A 27091-nucleotide genomic window follows, 5' to 3' on the forward strand; every position below is an offset into this window, starting at 1 on the left:
ATGTGTGTTTTTCTGTGATTGAATTACGTTACTCAGGATGATATTTTCCAGTTCCATCCATTTACCTATGAATTTCATAAAGTCATTGTTTTTGATAGCTGTGCAGTATTCCATTGTGTAGATGTACCACATTTTCTGTATCCATTCCTCTGTTGAAGGGCATCTGGGTTCTTTCCAGCTTCTGGCTATTATAAATAAGGCTGCGATGAACATAGTGGAGCACGTGTCTTTGTTATACGTTGGGGCATCTTTTGGGAATATGCCCAAGAGAGGTATAGCTGGGTCCTCTGGTAGTTCAATGTCCAATTTTCTGAGGAACCTCCAGACTGATTTCCAGAAAGGTTGTACCAGTCTGCAGTCCCAGCAACAATGGAGGAGTGTTCCTCTTTCTCCACATCCTTGCCAGCATCTGCTGTCAATGGAGTTTTTGATCTTAGCCACTCTGACTGGTGTGAGGTGGATTTCACAGTTGTTTTTATTTGCATTTCTCTTATGAATGAAGATGTTGAACATTTCTTTAGGTACCTCTCAGCCATTCACTATTCCTCAGCTGTGAATCTTTTCTGCCACTATACTATAGCCTAATGATTCCTGGGCATCAGCGCACATATTGGGCTGATCATTTGCAAAGTCTATATGATTAAGGTTAGTTCAGGTGTTGAAATATGGTCTTGTTATATTTGGGTTTGTTTTGTTTTGTTTTGGGTTTGGGCTCATTCCTTGTTATTTTGTTGCCATCTATGGTCTATGGGTCTGGAAAGTGTGGTGGCTGTTTGGAAGAGCTAAAAGAATCCTGTCACACTATGAGGTGAGTTCCAGTGGGGGGGTGTGTCGATGTGACAGGAGAAGATTCCTGAATGTAAGTTGCAATAGACAAAGAATAATCTAGAGAGACAGGGATTTAAATTGTGAATGACAAGCATCAGAACCAAGTTGGAATCTCCAGTAATGGAGTTTAGGTGGGATGAGGGACACCTGCAAGCCAGTTGTTAAGGGCTAAAATTGAGAATTGAAACATTGTAATGTAGGACAAGAAGGGTAATAAAAATGAATATAATTTCCTTGCAATGAAACAAAAGAGAAACAGACAAACATAATTCCACCTCTAACAAGAAAAATAACAGGAAATGACAATCACTATTTCTTAATATCTCTCAACAGCAATAGACTCAATTCACTAATAAAAAGACATAGACTAACAGACTGGATACATAAAGAGAACCCAGCATTTTACTGCATGCAGGAATCACACCTCAGAGACAAAGACAGACACTACCTCAGAGTAAATGGCTGGAAAACAATTTTCCAAGCAAATTCCCCGAAGAAACAACCTGGAGTTGCCATTCCAATATCAAATAAAACTGACTTTCAACCAAAAGTCATTAAAAAGGTAAGGAAAGACACTTCATATTCATCAAAGGAAAAGTCCACCAAGATGAACTCTCAAGCCTAAATATCTATGCTCCAAGCACAAGGGCACCTACATCATAAAAGAAACCTTACTAAAGTTTAAAGCACACATTGTACTTCACAGGATAATAGTAGGAGATTTCAATACTCCACTCTCATCAATGGACAGATCATTGAAACAGAAATTAAACAGAGACATAGAGAAACTAACAGAAGTTATTAACCAAATGGATTTAACAGATATTTATAGATCATTCCATGCTAAATCAAAAGGATATAACTTTTTCTCAGCACCTCATGGAACCTTCTCCAAAATTGACCATATAATCAGTTACAAAACAGGCCTCAACCGATACAAGAAGATATAAATAATCCCATGCATACTATCATATCAACACACACTAAGACCAGTCTTCAATAACAACAATAATGACAGAAAGCCCCACATGTACATGGAAGTTGAACAGTGTTCAACTCAATGACAGCTTAGTCAAGGAAGAAATAAAGAAAGAAATTAAAGACTTCTTAAAATTTAATGAAAATGATGATACAACATTCTCAAACTTATGGGACACAATGAAAGCAGTACTAAGATAAAGACTTATAGTTCTGAGTGCCTGCAAAAAGAAACGGGAGAGAGCATATGTCAGCAGCTTTACATCACACTTAAAAGCTCTAAAACAAAAATAAATACATAAATAAACCCAAGAGGAATAGAAGGCAGGAAATAATCAAACTCAGGGCTGAAATCAAGCAAGTGGAAATGAAAAGGACTATACAAAGAATCAGCAAAACCAGGAGCTGGTTCTTTGAGAAAATCAACAAGATAGATAAACCCTTAGCTAGACTAACCAGAGGTCACAGAGAGTGTATCCAAATTAACAAAATCAGAAATGTAAACGGAGATATAAAAACAGAATCTGAATATATTAAAAGAAAATCATCAGATCCTACTACAAAAGCCTATATTCAACAAAACTGGAAAACCTGGAGGAAATGGACAATTTTCTAGACAGATAGCAGGTACCAAACTAAATCAGGAACAAATAAATCATCTAAACAACCTCATAACTCCTAAAGAAATAGAAGTAGTCATTAAAAGTCTCCAAATCAAAAAGAACCCAGGACCAGATGGGTTTAGTACAGAATTCTATCAGACCTTCATAGGAGACCTCAAATCAATACTGTCCAAACTATTCCACAAAATAGAAACAGACGGAGCACTACCAAATTCCTTGTATGAAACCACAATTACTCTTATACCAAAACCACATAAAGACCCAACAAAGAAAGAGAACTTCAGTCCAAATTCCCCTATGAATATTGATGCAAAAATACTCAAAAAAATTCTTCCAAACTGAATCCAAGAACACATCAAAATAATCATTCATCATGATCAAGTAGGCTTCATCTCAGGGATACAGGGATGGTTTAAAATACGAAAATCCATCAATGTAATCCACTATATAAACAAACTCAAAAATAAGAACCACATGATCATTTCATTAGGTGCTGAGAAATCATTTGACAAAATTCAACACCCCTTCATGATAAAAGTCCTGGAAATATCAAGAATTCATGGCACATATCCAAAAATAGTAAAAGCAATATACAGCAAACCAGTAGCTAACATCAAATTAGATGAAGCAATCCCACTAAAATCAAGGACTAAACAAGTCTGCCCACTCTCTCCCTACTTGTTCAATATAGAACTCAATGTCCTAGTCAGAGCAATCACAGAGTGAATGGAGGACAAAGAGATACAAATTGTAAGGGAAGAAATTAAAATATCACTATTTGTAGATGATAAGATAGTGTATTTAAGTGACCCCAAAAGTTCCACCAGAGAACTACTTAACTGATAAACAACTTCAGCAATTGTCAGGGTATAAAATTAACTCAAACAAATCAATAGCCTTCCTCTAACCAAAAGATAAACAGACTGAGAAATAAATTAGGGAAATGACACCCTTCAAAATAGTCCCAAATAATATAAAATATCTTGGTGTGACTTTAACCAAGCAAGTGAAAGATCTGTATGACAGGAACTTCAAGTCTCTTTAGAAAGAAATTGAGGGAGATCTCAGAAGATGGAAAGTTCTTTCATGTTGATGGATTGGCAGGATTAATATAGTAAAGATGGCCATTTTGCCAAAAGCAATCTACAGATTCAATGCAATCCCCATCAAACTTTCTACTACATCCTATATAGAGATAAAAAAAGCAATTTGCAAATTCATTTGGAATAATAAAAAGCCCAGGATAGTGAAAAATATACTCAATAATAAAAGAACTTCTGGGGGAATCACCATCCCTGACTTCAAGCAGTATTACAGAGTAGTAGTCATAAAATCTGTATGGGATTGGAACAGAGATAGGCAGATAGATCAGTGGAACAGAATTGAAGACCCAGAAATGAATGCACACACCTATGGTCACTTGATCTTTGACAAAGGAGCTAAAACCATCCAATGGAAGAAAGATAGCATTTTCAACAAATGGTGCTGGTTCAACTGGAGGTCAGCATGTAGAAGAATGCAAATCGATGCAGTCTTATCACCATGCACAAAGCTTAAGTCCAGGTAGATCAAGGACCTTCACATCAAACCAGATACACTCAAACTAATGGAAGAAAATGTGGGGAAACGTCTCGAACATATGGGCACTGGAGAAAATTTCCTGAACAAAACACCAATGGCTTATGCTCTAAGACCAAGAATCGACAAATGGAACCTCATAAAACTGCAAAGCTTCTCTAAAGAAAAAGACACTGTCATTAAGACAAAACAGCTACCAACAGATTGGGAAAACATCTTTACCAATCCCACATCTTATAGAATCTCATATCAAAAATATAAAAAAAGCTCAAGAAGTTAGACTCCAAAGAGCCAAATATCCCTATTAAAAATGGGGTACAGAGCTAAGTAAAACATTCTCAGCTGAGGATTAATGAATGGCCAAAAGGCACCTAAAAATGTTCAACTTCCTTAGTCATCAGGGAAATGGAAATCGAGACAACCCTTAGATTCCACCTCACTCCAGTCAGAATAGCTGAGATAAAAAACTCAGTTGACAGCAGATGCTGGTGAGGATGTGGAGAAAGAGGAACCCTCCTCCATTGTTGGTGGGATTGTAAACTGGTACAACCACTCTGGAAATCAGTCTGGAGGTTCCTCAGAAATTTGGGCATTCTACTACCTGAGGACCCAGTTATACCTCTCCTGGGCATATACCCAAAAGATGCCCCAACATACAACAAAGACACATGCTCCACTATGATCATAGCAGTCTTATTTATAACAGCAGAAGCTAGAAAGAATCTAGATACTCTTCAACAGAGGAATGGATTAAAAAATATGGTACATCTACACAATGGATTACTACTCAGCTATCAAAAACAATGCCTTCATGAAATTCATAGGCAAATGGAATGAACTAGAAAATATCATCCTGAGTGAGATTACTCAATAACAGAAAAACACACTTGGTATGCCTCATTGAAAAGTGGATATTAGCCAAAAAGCTCAAATTACCCAAGATGCAATCCACAGACCACAGGAAGCTCAAGAAGAAGGATGACCAAAATGTGGATGCTCCCACTCCTTTTTAAAAGGGGAAAAATATCCATAAGAGGGGATATGGAAACAAAGTTTAGAGCAGTGACTGAAGGAACGGCCATTCAGAGCCTGGCCCACATGTGGCCCATATACATACATAATCTCCACCAAAGCTAGGTAAGATTGATGAAGTTAAAAAATACATGTTGACAGGGACTGGATATATATCTCTCCTGAGAGGCACATCCAGAGGATGTCCAATAGAGAGGTCAATGCTAACAGCAAATCACTGAATTGAGAACAAGACCCCCCTTGGGGGGAATTACAGGAAGTATTGAAAAAGTTGAAGGGTGCAATCCCATAAGAACAACAATGCCATTCCAACCATAGCTTCCATGTACTAAAGCACTACCGAAAGACTATACATGGACTGACCCAGGCTCCAACTCCATGTGTAGCAGAGAATAGCCTTGTTGGGGCATCAGGGGAAGGGAAGCCCTTGGTCCTGCCAAGGTTGGACCCCTAGTGCAGGGTAATATGGGGGGTCAGTAAGGAATATGCATGGGGGGAATATCCGTATGGGGGAGGGGTAGGGGAGGGGATGGGGGCTTAAGGACAGGAAACCAGGAAGGGGAATAACATTTGAAATGTAAGTAAAGAAATATGTCGAATAAAAAAAATTTAAAAAAAATGACATACCTGAGTCCCAGCCCAGTGAACTCCCTGGAGTAAAGTCTTTCCTTATTTTGAGGTATGTCTTTCTTTCTTTCTTTCTTTCTTTCTTTCTTTCTTTCTTTCTTTCTTTCTTTCTTTCTTTCTTTCTTTCTTCCTTCCTTCCTTCCTTTCTCTCTCTCTCTCTCTCCTTTCTTTCTTTCTTTCTTTCTTTCTTTCTTTCTTTCTCTTCCTTCCTTCCTTCCTTTACAATCTCAAGACATGGTATTTAGGGAATCCAGCATTATCCATTCCATATTTCATTGTTTTTGTCAAAAAAGTGAAAAAATGTGATTACAATGTTGGGCAATTAAATGAACAAAAATTGTGTTAATATCATAGAGTTTGCTTATTAAAATTTTATCCCTTAATTTCAATAAAGCATTATGCACTAGAGTTAAAATATTGATCCATTTCAATACAAGTGTACATAAAGATTTAATAGAACCATTAAAACAGTTGTTCACATGTTAATTAATATTTATTTTATATTTATTACTAAAATAATTTATTTTAGTTAAGTGATGCTTCCTTCAGTATTTCTAAATTATTTTTGAAAGCTGTTACAAAATCTTAACTAAAATTTAAAATTTTAAGTTTAAAATTATGAGTAAATTTTTTAATTAATTAAATAATTAATTAATTTACTTCCTGACTACAATTTCTCCTCCCTCCTCTCCTTCCAGTTCTTCCCCCTCCATTCCCATCTTCTACTCCCAGTCTCTTCAGTAAAGGAGAGGTCACCCATGGGAGTGGTCAACCAATGACTAGTCCAGCTTGATACCCATCCTATGAGGTTGCTGGGACTTGAACTCAGGATGTCTGGAAGAGCAGTCAGTGCTCTTAACCACTGAGCCATCTTTCTAGCCCTGAGACCCAGCTCTGAGAGGGAGTTTGTCCCTGAAACTGTTATTGATAATCTTCTGTACTTGCAGACAGGATAACTGTCATTAGAGAAGACTTCACTGAGAAACTGATAGAAACAGATGCAAGTAATCCACAGCCAAACACTGAATATAGAGCCAGGGGATGAGGTACGGTTTACAACTGTTTGGTGTGCTTTAGAGGGTCTTTTCAGGCATAGGAACAGGGTCTCACTTAGGGTGCCTGTTGCCAGTCTAGCCTCTGGAGTAGCAGTGACATGAGTTTCTTGTATGCAAGTGAAAGATGGGTCTTCTTTTCATATCCATTCTATTAATATGCCTTTTATTAGGGAATTGAGGCCATTGACATTGAGCGATATCATCTATCAATGACTGAATTCTTGTTATTTAGTTGGTGGTGGTGGTGGTAATAGTGGTAGTGTGTGTGTGTGTGTGTGTGTGTGTGTGTGTGTGTGTACTTTTGGTTTTGATGATGTAAGATTATTTATTCCCTGTGTTTCTGGGTATAGTTTAATTTCTTGGTTTGATTATTTCTTCTGGCACATTTTATAGAGCTGAATTTATAGATATATATTGTTTAGACTTGATTTTATCATAAAATATCTTATTTTCTCCACCTCTGTTGATTGAAAAGTTTTGCTGGACATAACAATATGGGCTGATATCTGTAGTTTCTTAGAGTCAAATTAAATGGATGGAAACTCAAAGCAATTCCTCCAAAATCAGGAACAAGACAAAGCTGTCAACTCTCTTGATTATCTACTCAATGTAATACTTGAGGTTCTAGTTAGAGCAATAAGACAACTGAAGGAGATCAAGGAAATAAAATTTGGAAAGGAAGAAATCACAGTGTCTTTCTTTGAAGATTATATTATAGTAGACATAAGTGGCCTCAAAAATTTTACTAGGAAACTCTTACAGCTGATCAACACCTTCAGCCAAGTGACTGGATAGAAAATTAACTAAAAAAGAGAAATCAGTAGCCTAGTAGCCCTCTTACATACAAATGATAAATTGGCTGAGAAAATAACCAGGGAACCAGCACCATTTTTCTTTGTATATATTATACTTGTTAGGTTGTTTATATGTGTGAGTATGTGGGGGGGGGGTTCTAATATTGCGAGTGGATGTTTATCTTACTCTTATGCACCTTCTTCAGACTCTTTTCATTGTATTGGTTTGCCTTGTCTGTCCTAGATATGAGAGCTTTTCGTTTGTCTTCTTGTATCTTGTATTGTCCTGTTTGGCTGTAACTGTTTCTTGGAGGCCTGTTCTTTTCTGAGTATGAAGTCGAGAGGAAGTGGATCTGGAGGAGAGGAAATGTAGGGGTGGGAATGGAGAGGAGAGAAGGGAGGGAATATGTGGCCAGGATGAAAGCCTGGATCTTTAATTGTAAAACAGAACCAAAAACAAACAAATATACAAAACACCCAAGCCTGAACAAATAAACTAGTTTCATTTGTGGAAATTCTAACACCCACACACAACACACATCCCCAAACAAAAATGAAAAACCAAGCTAACATATGACTTCCCCAAAATGGAAACAGCATAGGAATGGTCACAATGAAAATGACACAGAAGAAATTTCAGACACACAGTTCAAAAGAACAAGTGCAGTTTGTTCAAATAACTCAAAGACAAAGAGATAAAGGACATAAGTCAAACTAAGACATTAAAATTGTGTTTGAATTGCTGAAGAAAATGAAATAGAAATAATGCTGTAAACAACATGATTATATTTAAAACATTAAAATACAAACTAAAGAAAGTTTGTTGAAAGCTGCAAGAGGGAAAGTTCAAGTCATTTATTTATCAAAAGTCTATTAGAACAGCACCTGATTGACAGAAAATCTGAAAGCCATAAATTCCTGGAAAACTATGTTCTAAATTCTCAAATATTGCAATTGTCAATCCAGACAGATAATTATACTCAACAAAAACAATACTTTAAAATTGTGTGACGATAAAAAAAACCTTTCTATTATGTAACAGCTAAACCAGATTTATAGAGGAGAAGGATACTTCAATCTGAAGGGAATAAACACTCTCAAGAGGTCAATAGGGGTTGGGGATTTAGTTCAGTGGTAGAGCGCTTGCCTAGCAAGCACAAGGCCCTGGGTTCGGTCCCCAGCTCCGAAAAAAAGAAAAAAAAAGAGGTCAGTAGGTTATAAATAACCCAAAGACAGATAATCAGAGAGGCTTGATCAAACACTTCTTCCTTTCCTTGCATTGAGTGTTAGTACTTTTCTTCCAAAAGATTGCTTCAGGTTTTGTCTCCCCTCCCCAAAAAAAATCTTTTGAAGGGAACAGTGGCACTTTTATTGTTATATTCCAATCCACAGGATGAGTTAGAAAGGTTCAGAGTTCCTCCTTCCTTGGTAAAAAAACATGCCCAAAGTGGACAGACTAACTCAGCAGAGAGAATCTACCTATGAAAGCTAAAAAGCCTCAAGGTGCCTGGTTCGGGTCTTCTGGTGAAGCCAAGAATCACCGTACTCTAAGTATGCACAAGATCGAGTTCTAGGTGAGTCCCACTGAGGGAACATCACTAACAGCACTGACTCCTTCTCATCATGGAACAAGGACTCTGCAGTTGACTGACAAGTCTGAATACTGGACCACAGGACCTTACACAGAATGCACAGTGTCTCTCTGCTATTGTTTTTGTTTCCTGAACGAGAGTTTCACTATATAACCCATACTGGCCTTGAACCCAAGTCTCTTGCCTTCATCTTCACCAATGTGACTATGAGTGGTGATGTCTCATGTGGAGGTACTGTTGTTTACCAGATATCCTCCCGGGTTGTCAGCAGTAAGACAGACATCACCCCCAATGCTCCTCTTCCACTGTCTCCAAGCATGGTGTTCGGCACATGTTTTTGAAGACATAACTGAAGACATGAAGACCCTGACCTTCTAGATCTGAGTCACAGCTGAAAATGCCACATCTGAGGTACTGGGCAAAGTGCACTTGGGACTACAGGTGATGGGATGTCACTAAAACAACACCACATAAGTCCCAGCATGTCACCCATTTTCACTTCCCAGGTACAGTAGCAGCACCACCAGAGTGATCTCCACATTCTCCACTCTGCACAAGCTGCCATGACTTCTGGGTTCCCAAGTGTTAGGAATCAGACCCTTTCAAGAGGTTAGTTTTATAAGACCCAATTAAAGTTTCAGTGTGCACTCATGTTGTTTATTTATGTAAAGTACTTTCTCACTAATAAAAGCATTTCCTGTAATGTACACATTCATTACACAGGTTAAAAATGAGCTCCTAAAATCACTTCAACAACTGCCTGGTACCACACACAGAAGTTGCCCATATTTAAACCACTATTCCACAAACAGTTGATGATTTTATCAACAATGCTCCTGGGATGAAGTTGTATTGCTTAGAAAAGTATATGAAAACCAGCTCTAACAAGCTCTAAAGGGGATCAGTTAAAATATGGATACGCTGAAAAATCACTACTTAGCCACACAATTACCTTAAAAGTCAAAAGATAACTTGTTTTGTGTCCCAGTCTAGGAATGAAACCTACATAAAGAATTAGAAAGACAAAAACCACTCAAAGAAAGCAGTGTCAGACATGGCAAGCCCAGGATAGGAAAAGGAGTAACCCAGATGTTTTCTTTGGGAAAGCTTCCCCATTACCTTTTCCTGGCAAAGTCTCTAGTAAAGTCTTGTCAATAACTTTGCTCAGGCACGCAGCACACACATGGTACTAAGGGGACTTTAGGGGAATGCAGCGTGTACACGCAGACACCCTCCTCCCCATGGAACTATGTGGTATGATACACGTGTTAACACCACCTACACTAACAGTTCACAGTTTGAAAATAACACTTTTCTGTTGTCTTTCTGATGAGCATCATATTTTTTAAATGATAGGCTTAACTGCGTATCCCTGGCTGGCCTGGAACTCACTACGTAGCCCAGGTAGACTCATAGAAATCCGCCTGTCTCAACTTCCCAAGTGCTGGACTTAAAGGCATGAGCCACCACACCCAGCATAATGGGCACCTTGAAAGACAATACTATAATCAACCACTTATGAAAGGAAAACAGGTTATTTCTTATAAGAGCAAGGAAGAAAAGCTAGCACAAGATCTTACAGGAGCTAGCCAGACACACTCTAAGTGTTGGAAAAATATCGGGTTCTGTTCTCAAGCTTCATGGCCATGTGCCCTGGGCCACCCATGTGGTCCCTGAGGTTGTCTTACAGACTTAAAAGTCGGTGTCATGAAGGATGGCAATACACTAGGTACTCAGTAAGAGATGATACACAGGTCAAGTAAATGTGTTCTTCCAAATGCCAGAATACCGTAGATGATTGTGACTTGGCCAACCTTCTCCCAAGCTTCCCTGTTCAGGCTTGGCAGGATAAGGCCTCTTTCCATAAGGAGAGGTTGATGAGGTTTGCACCCTACACCCTGAGCCACTCAGGCATATACTGTGGGAAAAGGAACTGAATAGAATGAGACCAGTTCCCTGTGGTCCTTTTTGAAATGCTCAGGGTCGACATGGCATGCTGTGCATACAGTCTCAGCTAAGGTGCCAGCCACCAGCATCTGTGCAGGAAGCTGACAGGTGCAGTCACACTGCTGATGACATAGAAGGGGATCAGACTCTGCACAAAGATCCTTTTAGAGGCATACTCATACTGCAGAGCTTGGCTGAAGTGCTCCAGATAGGCCTTGAACGCAGAAAAAGCAGCCAGCTGTGGGGTGGGGTGGGCTTGCAGCAGGAGCAGGAAGAAACTGTGACTATGGCGTCCTTCTTTCCGTCCATCATCCCATGAAGCACCATATCAGTCCCAATGTTCGCGCTCACGATGTCCCGGAGCATGTCCTCAGGAACCTGGCTGAAATACTGTGGATAGGGGTAGAATGCACCCATGTCATTCACCAGGATGCCAATATCTGTCTCTCAGGGTTTTTCGGATTGGAGCATAAATTTCCCGGACTCTGCTGAAGTTTGCCACCAAGACAAGTGTCTCCACCCTGTATGTGTCAGCTACATACTTGGCCAAAGCCTGCAGCTTCTCCTCCTCCTGACTGACCCGGATGATATTGAGTCCATGGCTTGCTAGCTCCTCTGGATAGGCCTTCCCGATGTCATCTGTAGCTCCACTGATGACCACCCATCTTCCATACCGCTTGATCAGATGGAGCCTGCTCCCCAGGCTAGGGATGAAGTGTAGCCTGACTAGACTGTAGAAGTTACAGATGACTGTGATGCTCTTCGGGTTGTGTACCAGGCCCCAACCAAGACCAGTGCTTCCATGCAGCAATTGCAAGACTAGACGATTTCCCTGTATAAGAGGTAGAAGCTGTCAAAAGCAGCTATGGCAAGTTGCAGCAAGAGGCGCGGTCTCCGAAACCAGTCCAGCCGTCTGCTCGCCCTGTCCCACCGGCTGCTAGCCTCATCCTGTCAGCTGCCTGCCCCGGACTACCCTGAAAATATTTTTTTATTGGTTATTTTATTTATTTACATTTTAAATGTTATCTCCCTTTCCTGGTTCCCCTCCGGAAACCAGATTCCATCCCCCCATCCCCTGCATCCATGAGGGTGATCTCCCATCCACTCACTCTCTTCCCCTCCGCACCCTGGCATTGCCCTCCCTACACTGGGGCATCAAGCTTTCACAGGACCAAAGGCCTCTCGTCCCATTTATGCCTGACAAGATCCATCCTCTGATACATATGCAGCTGGAGCCATGGGCCACTCCATTTTTACTCTTTAGTTGGTGGTTTAATCCCAGGAGCTCTGGGGTGCCTGGTTGGTTGATACAGTTGTTCTTCCTATGGAATTGCAAACCCTTTCAACTTCTTCAATCCTTCTCCTCTCTGGGCTTAGCCTGATGTTTGACTGCAAACATCAGCATCTGTATTGGTCAAGCTCTGGCAAAGCATGTCATGGGACAGCCATACCAGGCTCCTGTCAGCAAGCATTTCTTGGCATCAGCAATAATGTCTGGGTTGTTACCTGCAGATGGCACTGATCCCTATGTGGGGTAGTCTCTGGACCGCCTTTCTTTCGGGCTCTGCTCCATTCTTTGTCCCTGCATTTCTCTTAGACAGGAACAATTCTGTTTACTATCTCATAAGCTGTTATTTATGGTGAGAAGGCTTGCAGGTAGTTTTGAATAATGTATGATATCATGCTGAGGTGTAGTCTACTCTTTGCCTCCTCTTTTGGCTTTGGGGTCTTATGTCCCATTCCTTGAAGATTCAGTACCTTGCAGCTCTATAGCTGTTTTCAGCTGCTCTTGGTACAGCCAGGTATAGTGTGTGGGGGAGGTAATGCGGCGGAGAAAATTGTGGAGTCGTTCTGCATTTGGCAATGGGCTTAACCATATTGTTAGCCTGGCAGACTGTGTACACAGATGGAGGAGACACTGGAAATGCAACTCTTATTGTCCATTTTTTCTTTAATCTACTGGGACCTTCCTTTCCTCCGTTCCCTTTCTCCTTCCCACCACTGCTTCCCTCTTCACTTCTTTCCTTCCTTCAGATAAAATTTTACTCCACAGTGAAAGCAAGCCTCAAACTCTCAAACCTCCTACTTTCTTTTCCTGTCTATTATTTTTTTGTTATTGTTCTTTTTTTCTCCATCTTTATTAAACTGGGTATTTCTTATCTACATTTCAATTGTTATTACCTTTCCTGGTTTCTAGGCAAACATCCCCCTAATCCCTCCTCCTCCTAATCTGTTGGTTGCCATTTTGTCCTAACAACAGTGTCCTTTGCCTTACAGAAGCTTTGCAGTTTTATGAGATCCCATTTGTCGATTCTTGATCTTAGAGCATAAGCCATTGGTGTTTTGTTCAGGAAATTTTCTCCAGTGCCCATGTGTTCAAGATGCTTCCCCACATTTTCTTCCATTAGTTTGAGTGTATCTGGTTTGATGTAGAGGTCCTTGATCCACTTGGACTTAAGCTTTGTACAGGGTGATAAGGATGGATCGATTTGTATTCTTCTACATGTTGACCTCCAGTTGAACCAGCACCATTTGCTGAAAATGCTATCTTTTTTCCATTGGATGGTTTTGGCTTCTTTGTCAAAAATCAAGTGACCATAGGTGTGTGAGCTCATTTCTGGTTCTTCAATTCTATTCCAGTAGTCTATCTGCCTGTCTCTGTACCAATACCATGCAGTTTTTATCACTATTGCTCTGTAATACTGCTTGAGTTCAGGGATAGTGATTCCCTAACAAATCCTTTTATTGTTGAGGATAGTTTTAACTATCCTGGGTTTTTTGTTATTCCAGATGAATTTGCAAATTGTTCTGTCTAACTCTCTGAAGAACTGGGTTGGAATTTTGATGGGGATTGCATTGAATCTGTAGATTGCTTTTGGTAAAATGGCCATTTTTACAATATTAATCCTGCCAATCCATGAGCATGGGAGATCTTTCCATCTTCTGAGATCTGCTTCAATTTCTTTCTTCAGAGGCTTGAAGTTCTTATCATACAGATCTTTCACTTGCTTGGTTAAAGTCTCACTTTGGTATTTTATATTATTTGGGACTATTATGACGGGTGTCGTTTTTCTAATTTCTTTCTTGCCTTGTTTCTCTTTTGTGTAGAGGAAGGCTACTGATTTATTTGAGTTAATTTTATACCCAGCCACTTTGCTGAAGGTGTTTATCAGCTTTAGTAGTTCTCTGGTGGCACTTTTGGGATCACTTAAATATACTATCATATCATCTGCAAATAGTGATATTTTGACTATTTCCTTTCCAATCTGCATCCCTTTGATCTCCTTTTGTTGTCTGATTGCTCTGGCTAGGACTTGAGAACTATATTGAATAAGTAGAGAGAGAGAGAGGGCAGCCTTGTCTAGTCCCTGATTTTAGTGGGATTGCTTCAAGTTTCTCTCCATTAATTTAATATTTTCTACTAGTTTGCCTTATATGGCTTTTACTATTTTTAGGTATGGGCCTTGAATTCTTGTTCTTTCCACGACTTTTATGATGAAGGAGTGTTGAATTTTGTCAAATGCTTTCTCAGCATCTAATGAAATGATCATGGTCAAACCTCCTTCTACTATTTATGCAGAGATTATATTATAATGGTACAGAATCATTTGCCATTATACCGCACTAATATTCCTGAATATGTTGCATTTTAGTCCATATGTTGTTTGAATGCATGATAATCACTTCTCTGTTTCAGTGAGGAAACACTGTGATGGAAGGGAAAACAGAGTTTATTTTGATGTAAAGGTTCAGAAGAATAAGGATCCATTCTGATGGTGAAGAATAGTTACAAGTGGCAGGAGCAGGAAGCTAAAAGCTCACATTTTCACTCGTGACCACACGGTCACCTCCAGTGGTATGCCCCTCCAGCAAGACTAAACCTCTGCAAATAGCCCACCAGATACTTTAATATCTGAGACAAAAGTAGTGGGCAGTCTCACTAAAATCACTACAGAGTAGAAGGATGCATTCTCAGATGGATAAAGCTGGTTAAAATGGGTATCTTAGTGTCCTCTCTGTGTTTGCTTTAATATTCTGTCGCTGTATTACCAATACCTCACACATTTTTTTATTCATTATCCTCTATGGACTAATTACTCACGAAATCCTCATGAAAGATAAATCCACATGAGACATGAGAGGTGCAGGTATTCCTTGACTTATGAAGGTGTAATGTCCTCATATACTCATTGCAAGTCCAAATTCATCTCACGCAATTGATCCAGTGAGCATCCTGTCCCAACACAAAGCCATGCAGCAAATACAACTGACCAGTTGTTTTTTTCTTGAGAGATCTGAGGCAGGAAAACAGGAGAAGTATCCTACAGGTGTTTTCCCCAGGATAAGGTTAAAATGGGGAAAAAAGGAGAGTCTGCACAGGCTTCCTAGTATCTTTAACTAAAAGATATGGAAGCAAAGAAAGTTAAAGAAGCTCCCAAACTGCATTCCTGGCCTGAGAAAAACAAGAAAGATATTTAACAGGTTGCTCAAGAACTAAGTTACTTTAGATGACTAGTAAATTGTGGTCAACAAGATATTTTATCATCAACCATGAGAACCTTGAAATAACCCCTATTATAGGCCTGTGGACTCTCAAATAGCATGTGATCTGTAATATGGGATGTTAAGAAAAATGTAGCCAGATGTAACTGTAATCTTCCCAGAATGCAGTAAGAGGACAGAAAATATGAGGTTTGCCTTGACTTCTGTGAGATTACTTCAAGAAAGGAAGGAAAAAGGAAAGAAAGGAGAGAAGGAATGAAAAAGAACAAGAACGAAAAAGATTTCTCAGGTTCTGGAATATTTATTTGTAAATACTTTATATCCAGCCACTTTGCCGAATTTGTTTATCAGGCTTAGTAGTACACTGGTGGAATTTTGGGGGTTACTTGTGTATATTATTATATCATCTGCAAATAGTGACATTTTGACTTCTTCCTTTCCAATTTGTATCCCTTTGACCTCCTTTTGTTGTCTGATTGCTCTGGGTAGGACTTCAAGTATTATTTGAAAAGGTACGGAGAGTGGGAAACCTTTTTTAGTTCTTGAATTTAATGGGATTGCTTCAAATTTCTCTCCATTTAGATTAATATTAGCTACTGATTTGCTGTATGTTGCTTTTACTATGTTTAGGTATTGGCCTTGACTTGATCTTTCTAAGACTCTTAACACGAAGGGGTGTTGGATATTGTTAAGTGCTGTCTCAGCATCTAATGAGATGGTCATGTAGTTTTTTTCCCTTTGAGTTTGTTTATATAGTGGATTACGTTGATTGACTTCCATATAATGAACTCTCCCTGCATCCCTAGGATGAACACTACTTTGTCATGATGGATGATCATTTTGATCTGTTCTTCGAATTATTTTGCAATAATTTTATTGAGTATTTTTGTGTCAATATTCATGAGGGAAATTGGTCTTTCTTTGTTGGATCCTTGTGTAGTTTAAGTGTAAGTGAAATTGTGGCTTCATATAAGGAATTGTGCAGAGGACTGTCTGTTTCTAACTTGTAGAATACTTTGGACAGTATTGGTATTATGTCTTTTTTGAAAGTCTGATAGAATTCTGCACTAAACACATTTGGTCCTGGGCTTTTTTTGGTTGGGAGATTTTTTTTTATTATTATTTTTTTATTAACTTGAGTATTTCTTATATACATTTCAAGTGTTATTCCCTTTCCCGGTTTCCGGGCAAACATCCCCCTCCCCCCTCCCCTTCCTTATGGGTGTTCCCCTCCCAACCCTCCCCCCATTGCCGCCCTCCCCCCATAGACTAGTTCACTGGGGGTTCAGTCTTAGCAGGACCCAGGGCTTCCCCTTCCACTGGTGCTCTTACTAGGATATTCATTGCTACCTATGGGGTCAGAGTCCAGGGTCAGTCCATGTATAGTCTTTAGGTAGTGGCTTAGTCCCTGGAAGCCCTGGTTGCTTGGCATTGTTGTACTTTTGGGGTCTCGAGCCCCTTCAAGCTCTTCCAGTTCTTTCTCTGATTCATTCAATAGGGGACCTATTCTCAGTTCAGTGGTTTGCTGCTGGCATTCGCCTCTATATTTGCTGTATTCTGGCTGTGTCTCTCAGGAGCGATCTACATCCGGCTCCTGTCGGTCTGCACTTCTTTGCTTCATCCATCTTGTCTAATTGGGTGGCTGTATATGTATGGGCCACATGTGGGGCAGGCTCTGAATGGGTGTTCCTTCAGTCTCTGTTTTAATCTTTGCCTCTCCCTTCCCAGCCAAGGGTATTCTTTTTCCTCATTTAAAGAAGGAGTGAAGCATTCACATTTTGATCATCCGTCTTCAGTTTCGTTTGTTCTAGGGATCTAGGGTAATTCAAGCATTTGGGCTAATAGCCACTTATCAATGGGTGCATACCATGTATGTCTTTCTGTGATTGGGTTAGCTCACTCAGGATGATATTTTCCAGTTCCAACCATTTGCCTACGAATTTCATAAACTCGTTGTTTTTGATAGCTGAGTAATATTCCATTGTGTAGATGTACCACATTTTCTGTATCCATTCCTCTGTTGAAGGGCATCTGGGTTCTTTCCATTTTCTGGCTATTATAAATAAGGCTGCGATGAACATAGTGGAGCACGTGTCTCTTTTATATATTGAGGCATCTTTTGGGTATATGCCCAAGAGAGGTATAGCTGGATCCTCAGGCAGTTCAATGTCCAATTTTCTGAGGAACCTCCAGACTGATTTCCAGAATGGTTTTACCAGTCTGCAATCCCACCAACAATGGAAGAGTGTTCCTCTTTCTCCACATCCTCGCCAGCATCTGCTGTCACCTGAGTTTTTGATCTTAGCCAATCGCACTGGTGTGAGGTGAAATCTCAGGGTTGTTTTGATTTGCATTTCCCTTATGACTAAAGATGTTGAACATTTCTTTAGGTGTTTCTCAGCCATTCGGCATTCCTCAGCTGTGAATTCTTTGTTTAGCTCTGAACCCCATTTTTTAATAGGGTTATTTGTTTCCCTGCAGTCTAACTTCTTGAGTTCTTTGTATATTTTGGATATAAGGCCTCTGTTGTAGGATTGGTAAAGATCTTTTCCCAATCTGTTGGTTGCCGTTTTGTCCTAACCACAGTGTCCTTTGCCTTACAGAAGCTTTGCAGTTTTATGAGATCCCATTTGTCGATTCTTGATCTTAGAGCATAAGCCATTGGTGTTTTGTTCAGGAAATTTTTTCCAGTGCCCATGTGTTCCAGATGCTTCCCTAGTTTTTCTTCTATTAGTTTGAGTGTGTCTGGTTTGATGTGGAGGTCCTTGATCCACTTGGACTTAAGCTTTGTACAGGGTGATAAGCATGGATCGATCTGCATTCTTCTACATGTTGCCCTCCAGTTGAACCAGCACCATTTGCTGAAAATGCTATCTTTTTTCCATTGGATGGTTTTGGCTCCTTTGTCAAAAATCAAGTGACCATAGGTATGTGGGTTCATTTCTGGGTCTTCAATTCTATTCCATTGGTCTATCTGTCTGTCTCTGTACCAATACCATGCAGTTTTTATCACTATTGCTCTGTAATACTGCTTGAGTTCAGGGATAGTGATTCCCCCTGAAGTCCTTTTATTGTTGAGGATAGCTTTAGCTATCCTGGGTTTTTTGTTATTCCAGATGAATTTGCAAATTGTTCTGTCCAACTCTTTGAAGAATTGGATTGGTATTTTGATGGGGATTGCATTGAATCTGTAGATTGCTTTTGGTAAAATGGCCATTTTTACTATATTAATCCTGCCAATCCATGAGCATGGGAGATCTTTCCATCTTCTGAGGTCTTCTTCAATTTCTTTCCTCAGTGTCTTGAAGTTCTTATTGTACAGATCTTTTACTTGCTTGGTTAAAGTCACACCGAGGTACTTTATATTATTTGGGTCTATTATGAAGGGTGTCGTTTCCCTAATTTCTTTCTCGGCTTGTTTCTCTTTTGTATAGAGGAAGGCAACTGATTTATTTGAGTTAATTTTATACCCAGCCACTTTGCTGAAGTTGGTTATCAGCTTTAGTAGTTCTCTGGTGGAACTTTTGGGATCACTTAAATATACTATCATGTCATCTGCAAATAGTGATATTTTGACCTCTTCTTTTCCGATCTGTATCCCTTTGATCTCCTTTTGTTGTCTGATTGCTCTGGCTAGAACTTCAAGAACTATATTGAATAAGTAGGGAGAGAGTGGGCAGCCTTGTCTAGTCCCTGATTTTAGTGGGATTGCTTCAAGTTTCTCTCCATTTAGTTTAATGTTAGCAACTGGTTTGCTGTATATGGCTTTTACTATGTTTAGGTATGGGCCTTGAATTCCTATTCTTTCCAGGACTTTTATCATGAAGGGGTGTTGAACTTTGTCAAATGCTTTCTCAGCATCTAATGAAATGATCATGTGGTTCTGTTCTTTCAGTTTGTTTATATAATGGATCACGTTGATGGTTTTCCGTATATTAAACCATCCCTGCATGCCTGGGATGAAGTCTACTTGATCATGGTGGATGATTGTTTTGATGTGCTCTTGAATTCGGTTTGCCAGAATTTTATTGAGTATTTTTGCGTCGATATTCATAAGGGAAATTGGTCTGAAGTTCTCTTTCTTTGTTGTGTCTTTGTGTGGTTTAGGTATAAGAGTAATTGTGGCTTCGTAGAAGGAATTCGGTAGGGCTCCATCTGTTTCAATTTTGTGGAATAGTTTGGATAATATTGGTATGAGGTCTTCTATGAAGGTTTGATAGAATTCTGCACTAAACCCGTCTGGACCTGGGCTCTTTTTGGTTGGGAGACCTTTAATGACTGCTTCTATTTCCTTAGGAGTTATGGGGTTGTTTAACTGGTTTATCTGTTCCTGATTTAACTTCGATACCTGGTATCTGTCTAGGAAATTGTCCATTTCCTGAAGTTTTTCAAATTTTGTTGAATATAGGTTTTTATAGTAAGATCTGATGATTTTTTGAATTTCCTCCGAATCTGTAGTTATGTCTCCCTTTTCATTTCTGATTTTGTTAATTTGGACGCACTCTCTGTGTCCTCTCGTTAGTCTGGCTAAGGGTTTATCTATCTTGTTGATTTTCTCAAAGAACCAACTTTTGGTTCTGTTGATTCTTTCTATGGTCCTTTTTGTTTCTACTTGGTTGATTTCAGCTCTGAGTTTGATTATTTCCTGCCTTCTCCTCCTCCTGGGTGTATTTGCTTCTTTTTGTTCTAGAGCTTTTAGGTGTGCTGTCAAGCTGCTGACATATGCTCTTTCCTGTTTCTTTCTGCAGGCACTCAGCGCTATGAGTTTTCCTCTTAGCACAGCTTTCATTGTGTCCCATAAGTTTGAGTATGTTGTATCTTCATTTTCATTAAATTCTAAAAAGTTTTTAATTTCTTTCCTTATTTCTTCCTTGACCAGGTTATCATTGAGTAGAGCATTGTTCAATTTCCACGTATATGTGGGCATTCTTCCCTTATTGTTATTGAAGACCAGTTTTAGGCCGTGGTGGTCTGATAGCACGCATGGGATTATTTCTATCTTTCTGTACCTGTTGAGGCCCGTTTTTTGACCAATTATATGGTCAGTTTTGGAGAAAGTACCATGAGGAGCTGAGAAGAAGGTATATCCTTTTGCTTTAGGATAGAATGTTCTATAAATATCCGTTAAGTCCATTTGGCTCATGACTTCTCTTAGTCTGTCGACATCACTGTTTAATTTCTGTTTCCATGATCTGTCCATTGATGAGAGTGGGGTGTTGAAATCTCCCACTATTATTGTGTGAGGTGCAATGTGTGTTTTCAGCTTCAGTAAGGTTTCTTTTACGTATGTAGGTGCCCTTGTATTTGGGGCATAGATATTTAGGATTGAGAGTTCATCTTGGTGGATTTTTCCTTTGATGAATATGAAGTGTCCTTCCTTATCTTTTTTGATGAGTTTTAGTTGGAAATTGATTTTATTTGATATTAGAATGGCTACTCCAGCTTGCTTCTTCTGACCATTTGCTTGGAAAGTTGTTTTCCAGCCTTTCACTCTGAGGTAGTGTTTGTCTTTGTCTCTGAGGTGTGTTTCCTGTAGGCAGCAGAATGCAGGGTCCTCGTTGCGTATCCAGTTTGTTAATCTATGTCTTTTTATTGGGGAGTTGAGGCCATTGATATTGAGATATATTAAGGAATAGTGATTATTGCTTCCCGTTATATTCATATTTGGATGTGAGGTTATGTTTGTGTGCTTTCATTCTCTTTGTTTTGTTGCCAAGACGATTAGTTTCTTGCTTCTTCTAGGGTATAGCTTGCCTCCTTGTGTTGGGCTTTACCATTTATTATCCTTTGTAGTGCTGGATTTGTAGAAAGATATTGTGTAAATTTGGTTTTGTCATGGAATATCTTGGTTTCTCCATCAATGTTAATTGAGAGTTTTGCTGGATACAGTAACCTGGGCTGGCATTTGTGTTCTCTTAGGGTCTGTATAACATCAGTCCAGGATCTTCTGGCCTTCATAGTTTCTGGCGAGAAGTCTGGTGTCATTCTGATAGGTCTCCCTTTATATGTTACTTGACATTTTTCCCTTACTGCTTTTAATATTCTTTCTTTATTTTGTGCGTTTGGTGTTTTGACAATTATGTGACGGGAGGTGTTTCATTTCTGGTCCAATCTATTTGGAGTTCTGTAGGCTTCTTGTATGTCTATGGGTATCTCTTTTTTTAGGTTAGGGAAGTTTTCTTCTATGATTTTGTTGAAGATATTTACTGGTCCTTTGAGCTGGGAGTCTTCACTCTCTTCTATACCTATTATCCTTAGGTTTGATCTTCTCATTGAGTCCTGGATTTCCTGTATGTTTTGGACCAGTAGCTTTTTCCGCTTTACATTATCTTTGACAGTTGAGTCAATGATTTCTATGGAATCTTCTGCTCCTGAGATTCTCTCTTCAATCTCTTGTATTCTGTTGGTGAAGCTTGTATCTACAGCTCCTTGTCTCTTCTTTTGGTTTTCTATATCCAGGGTTGTTTCCATGTGTTCTTTCTTGATTGCTTCTATTTCCATTTTTAATTCCTTCAACTGTTTGACTGTGTTTTCCTGGAATTCTTTAAGGGATTTTTGCGATTCCTCTCTGTAGGCTTTTACTTGTTTATTAATGTTTTCCTGTGTTTCCCTAAGTGTGTTCATGTCTTTCTTGAAGTCCTCCAGCATCATGATCAAATATGATTTTGAAACTAGATCTTGCTTTTCTGGTGTGTTTGGATATTCCATGTTTGTTTTGATGGGAGAATTGGGCTCCGATGATGGCATGTAGTCTTGGTTTCTGTTGCTTGGGTTCCTGCGCTTGCCTCTCGCCATCAGATTATCTCTAGTGTTACTTTGTTCTGCTATTTTTGACAGTGGCTAGACTGTCCTATAAGCCTGTGTGTCAGGAGTGCTGTAGACCTGTTTTCCTCTCTTTCAGTCAGTTATGGGGACAGAGTGTTCTGCTTTCGGGTGTGTAGTTTTTCTTCTCTACAGGTCTTCAGCTGTTCCTGTGGGCCTGTGTCTTGAGTTCACCAGGCAGCTTTCTTGCAGCAGAAAATTTGGTCTTACCTGTGGTCCCGAGGCTCAGGTTTGCTCGTGGGGTGCTCCCCAGGGGCTCTCTGCAGCGGCAGCAACCAGGAAGACCTGTGCCGCCCCTTCCGGGAGCTTCAGTGCACCAGGGTTCCAGATGGTCTTTGGCTTTTTCCTCTGGCGTCTGAGATGTGTGTGCAGGGAGCAGTCTCTTCTGGTTTCCCAGGCTTGTCTGCCTCTCTGAAGGTTTAGCTCTCCCTCCCACGGGATTTGGGTGCAGAGAACTGTTTATCCGGTCTGTTTCCTTCAGGGTCCAGCGGTGTCTCTGGCAGGGGTCCTGCCGCTCCTGGGCCCTCCCCCACGGGAGCCCAGAGGCCTTATACAGTTTCCTCTTGGGCCAGGGATGTGGGCAGGGGTGAGCAGTGTTGGTGGTCTCTTCCGCTCTGCAGCCTCAGGAGTGCCCACCTGACCAGGCGGTTGGGTCTTTCTCTCACCGGGTCTGGGAGCAGAGAGCTGCTGCGGGCCGGGATCCGCGGGTGTGGGACTTCCGGTAAACACAGAACGTGCCCGGTCCTAGAGAAATTCTGCTTCCGTGTGTCCCAAGCTCACCAGGCAGCTTTCTTGCAGCAGAAAATTTGGTCTTACCTGTGGTCCTGAGGCTCAGGTTCGCTCGTGGGGTGCTGCCCAGGGGCTCTCTGCAGCGGCAGCAACCAGGAAGCTATTTACTTCCTTCTTAATGTCCTCTAACATCACCATGAGTTGTGATTTTAAATCAGAATCTTGTTTTTTAGAATCTTGTGTTTGATTACCCAGGGCTTGCTTTGGTGGGAAAACTGGGTTTTGATGATGCCAAGTGGCCTTAGTTTCTTTGTTTAAATTCTTGCCCTTGCCTTTTGCCTTTTTCTTATCTCTGGTATTAGCGGTTCTAGCCGTCTATGACAGTGTCTTGACCCTCCTGTAAGCCTGTGTCTCAGCACTCCTAGCAGGATCTGGGTATAGAGAGCTGTGGTACACAGTCATCTCAGGTCACAGACATAAAGCAGAAGGATCCTGTCCCAGACCGCTCCTATATTCCTGTGTCCTGAGGGCTCCAGAAGGTTTCTTCTGTGCTAGGAATGTGAGCAGCAGTGGTGGTCTCACTTGTGCTCTCAGGAGTGTTAGCACTTCTGAGAATCCAGCTCTCTCCCAGTGAGATCTGAGTATAGAGACCTGTGGTACTGTGTCAGCTACAGGCGCAGGCAGAATCAGGAAGGATTGTGTTCTGGACTGCTCCTTGATTCCTGTGTCCTGATGGCTCCTATCCAGTCCCTTGGAGCAGAAGTGATGGTCTTACCTGTGCTCTCAGGTGTGTCAGCACTCCTGTGAGAACAGCTTTCTTTTAGCGGGATCTGGGTACAGAGAGCTGTGACACTGAAAAGCAAACATTTAAGACATATTCTTTATTGATTCTGGGCCCCAGAGAATTAGTAATCATGAAACTTTAAGAATACCTTTAATTCAGACTTGAATGGTATCAACTGTGTTATTACATAGTTGTTAGTTTGAACTCATTTGCTCCTAGTAAGACATTCCCTCTGAAGAACTCTAATTTTGTTCACTTAACCATGAATCTCTCTTCTAGGCTACTTGTGCCTGTAGTTTTAGCTTTTTCTCTTCTTCTCAAGAAGTCCGGTTTGAAGTCACAGGCTGTTTCTCACTTTTCTCTATGGTACCTTTCAAATTCTCAATATTTTTAGCAATCTTTTCTACTCTTTATAGATTCCAGTGTTCTTTGACTCTTCATAACTCCTGAATTTGTTGTCCTTTGCCTATGAGTCATTAGTAGTGTGACACAGAGAAAACTTTTTCATTCGTTTAAATGGGAATCTCCATCTTCATTGTACTGGAAATATTTTAGTTAAAATATTTATGTTTTCAAAAATACATATAAGATGAGGAAACTTTAGAAGGTGTAAATATGTTTATTTATATGATTGTAGTTATTTTACCTTAAGTATATGTTTATATCTAAAATCATCAAATCATGTTCATTGGCTACATGCAGCTTTATAACAAATAAATTTTAAAATTACCTTTGCATTTTTATTTAGATGATATCTCTGTTAGGAAGCTCTTATCCATCCTTTCTCTTGTTGAATTCACTGTGTGGGTGGAGTATAAAACTTTAAATCTTGTTGAGTCAGTTTATTTCCCTCCTTACTGCTAATCTTACCTGATGTGGTCTTTCAAAGGTTTCAATTATTTCATTACATTAGGATAATTAATGCTGTACTAACTCAGTTACTGATTCTTTCTCAGTGTTTTAACTGAAAACTATAATTATTTTAAAAGGGTGGGAATTTAAATCCTCTCGTGTAGTATTGAGAAAAGTACTCATTTCATAATTAATATCCACATATTAGTGAGTGCATACCATGTTTAGTTTTCTGAACTATGAAGTTGAGTATCACCATACTAAAATCCACAGACCCAAAGAAGCTAAGTAACAAGGAAGGCCAAAAGGGGAATCTTGAATCTCACTAAGAAGGGGAAACAGAATAAACATGGGACATTTTGTATGGAGGGAGGGGATTGAGTGGGGATGGGGTCTGCAGGGGTACAAGAGGGATCAGGTACAGGAAGGACAAAGGAATAAAGTACTGGGAAAGACAACTGGAATAAAGATGGGCATCTGTGGGACAAACTAGAAAACTAGGATAATGAAAATTCCCAGGAATCTATAAAGTTGACCCAAGTCAAGACTCCTAGCAAAGGGAGATTTGGAGCCTAAAATGACCATTTTCTATAACCAGGCAAGACTTACAATGGAGGGCCCGGAACACCAACTCAGTCGCAAAACCTTTGACCCACAATTTTTTGTGCCTACAAGATGTGCAGGGGTAAACATGGAACAGAAATTGAGGGAATGGTGAACCAAAGACTGGTCAAAATTGAAACCCATCCCATAAAAGGAAGTCCATCCCTGACACTATTAATAATATTTTGCTATACTTGCAGACAGGAGTATAGCATAAGTGCCATCAGAGAGAATTCACCCAGCAACTGATAGAAACAGATACACAAACTTATAGCCAAACATTAGGTGGAGGTTGGAGAATCCCACAGGAGAGGGATAGGAAAGATTGGACAGGTCAGAAAGATCACACAAGCACACACACACACACACACACACACACACACACACACACCTACAGAATTATCTAGTCTGGTACATAGGGGCTCATAGAGACTAAACTGCCAATCAGAGAACATGTAGGGAATGGACCTAGGCCTTCTGTATGTAACAGATGTGTAGCTGGATCTTCATATAGGACTCCTAACAATGGAAGCAGGATCTAACTCTGACTCTGTTATCTGCCTTTGTATCCTTTCCTCAAAATCGGCTACTTTGTCTAGCCTAAAGTAAGAGAAGATGTTTCTAGTCTTATTGCAATTTGATGTGCCAAGGATGGTTGATACCCATGAAAGTCCTTTTTGTTTCTAAGTGGAAAGGTAGAAAGTAGTGGATTGGGGTCTGGGGATGAGAAGGAAGGACTGGAATGAGAGGAGGGAAGGGAAGTTTCAATTAGGATGTAGAGTAACAAGGCACTTGACAAAATAATCTGCCATGTAAAATAGGGTATAAAAACAATTTGAATAAGCATGATTCTTTTTGAAGAATGAGATGCTGTGGAGTGAGCTTTCTCAAGATATGAATTGGTACACTGCTGGGGCCTGCACCAGCAGGGCCTTCTTTCTTGTCAGTTCTTCTTGAAATAATGGAGGGAAAAGAACATTAGCAGAGGGTAAGACTTTGTCTTATGAGATACAGGGTTAACACTTTGTCTTATGAGATAGTTAGGTTTGCTGTATAATAATAAAATGTTTACTCATCCTCATCTAAGTTACTATGCTGCTGACCTGCTTTTGTCTTCCTCTGAGGCCAGAAACTGCAGTCTCTGGTGTTTAGCACTGCATCCTAAAACAGCAGAATATTAAGTAAAGGGTTAATTGCTAGAGTCTTTTCCCTTTTGACCAGATGCCTCTTGGGCTAGGGGGAAGTTTGGAGCAACAAATTTCTATTGAACCAGGAAAAGAGAATAAAACTCGCAGAAGTAAAAAACTTTTACATAAACAAATATGCATAAACTCACATGAGTTTATATACAGATTCATGCATGTGTATTTATACATTTCCATTAAACTGCTTGAGATCAGCTTGCATGCATTCTCACAATTAATACTTATATACATATATTTATACTTACATGTGCATATGGCACAAAAGAGCAAGAACCTATGCAGAAAGAACTTAGCTCATCCTGGATGAGAAATATGCTCCAATCTTTATTACACAGGGAAAGAAAAAGCTTCTATCCTTTTTATGTTAAATGAATTAAACCCAAGTTTGTAAGAAAAAGACTTTACTCCTTTTGATAAGAGTAAGCCTGCCTTGTTGTTAAGAAAGGACTTGTTCTGTCCCACAGTAAGGAGACTCCTTCCTGCTCCTTCTGCTCTGTGGCTTCTTCCTTTTTCCTCTTTCCCTCTTTATTCTGTACATT

The 27091-nt window shown here is 39.9% G+C and overlaps 1 pseudogene; it reads right to left on the minus strand.

Moving 5' to 3' along the window:
* Positions 1–10941: 10941 nt before the first annotated feature.
* On the minus strand, positions 10942–11915 carry Hsdl1-ps1 (hydroxysteroid dehydrogenase like 1, pseudogene 1; annotated as a pseudogene).
* Between the last annotated feature and the right edge of the window lie 15176 nt (positions 11916–27091).

This window comes from Rattus norvegicus, chromosome 1 (assembly GCF_021556685.1).
Source record: "Rattus norvegicus strain SHRSP/BbbUtx chromosome 1, alternate assembly SHRSP_T2T, whole genome shotgun sequence".
In the NCBI taxonomy this organism is placed as follows: Eukaryota; Metazoa; Chordata; class Mammalia; order Rodentia; family Muridae; genus Rattus; species Rattus norvegicus.